The sequence below is a fragment of the Pseudomyrmex gracilis genome, unplaced genomic scaffold (genome assembly GCF_002006095.1).
Source record: "Pseudomyrmex gracilis isolate BER0280 unplaced genomic scaffold, ASM200609v1 scaffold_355, whole genome shotgun sequence".
NCBI classification, from domain to species: domain Eukaryota; kingdom Metazoa; phylum Arthropoda; class Insecta; order Hymenoptera; family Formicidae; genus Pseudomyrmex; species Pseudomyrmex gracilis.
In genome coordinates, this window is record NW_018020939.1 from 97,589 (window position 1) to 98,580 (window position 992).

Below are 992 nucleotides of genomic sequence, written 5' to 3' on the forward strand. Positions count from 1 at the left end.
TGCATGCTTATTCGCGGATCTTTGTTAATTAAAATCTCAGTAACTATTGCGAATCTAGCAAAATGGTATAGGACTTTTCGACTCAGTTTTATTCCTTCTACCTGCCTACGAAAGATGTTAAACCAATTCTGGGACACCCTGTATATAAAACGACGTGAAATAGACACGTGAAAGATAAAACAAATTTGCCTCGTTGATAAGTCCGTCACACTCGATATTAAACCGGAAGATATTACGTATCTATATAACACGTTATCCGTTTCATTTCAGCTAGAATAGGTGTCTACGGTGATAAACGAGAGTTATAAGTACGATCGTATATCAGCAATCGGGGATTCTGTGTGATAACGCTGACGTTGCGCCTAGTTTCTTATTATATGCTCTCGCGCAGGAAGATTTAGGACGATAGAAATTTATCTTAATAGGTCTCTGAAAAAAGATTGACAATTCAAAATCTACAATTTAAAAAAAAAAAAACTAAGTTAATTTTACTTTATCATACAACAGCATATTTTCCGACTATATTTTTGCATAAACTTTTAAAACAATGTGGATTTTATGAAAAATAAAATATAAGTCACTGTATGTATCGCTGTGGTTTGCTATACCTACTTACTCTATTGTAAGTACGAATATTCTCGTACAATTTGATATAAAGTTCGCAACTATGTTCATTATTTTTTTTCGAAATTCAATGCTTCGCTGATGTTGGGACTTTTTCTCGCGGCCCGTTAGAGAAATTTATTAGTAGTTTTGTCATTTACGCGATAAATTACATATTTATTGAGCAAGTGGACAAAAAACGGACGGTTCCGTGGCTCAAAACAAAGAGGAGCCGAGGCAAGAAGGATGTCTCAGATCCTCGTCGATACTAGCAGCCGATTAGAAATTACGGATTAACAAATTCTTCCTTCTCCTTGTCCCACGCCAAATCAGTCCTATTGATTTTAATTATCCGCGATTTCTCCGGCGCTCATTTTGCAGCGGCTAAT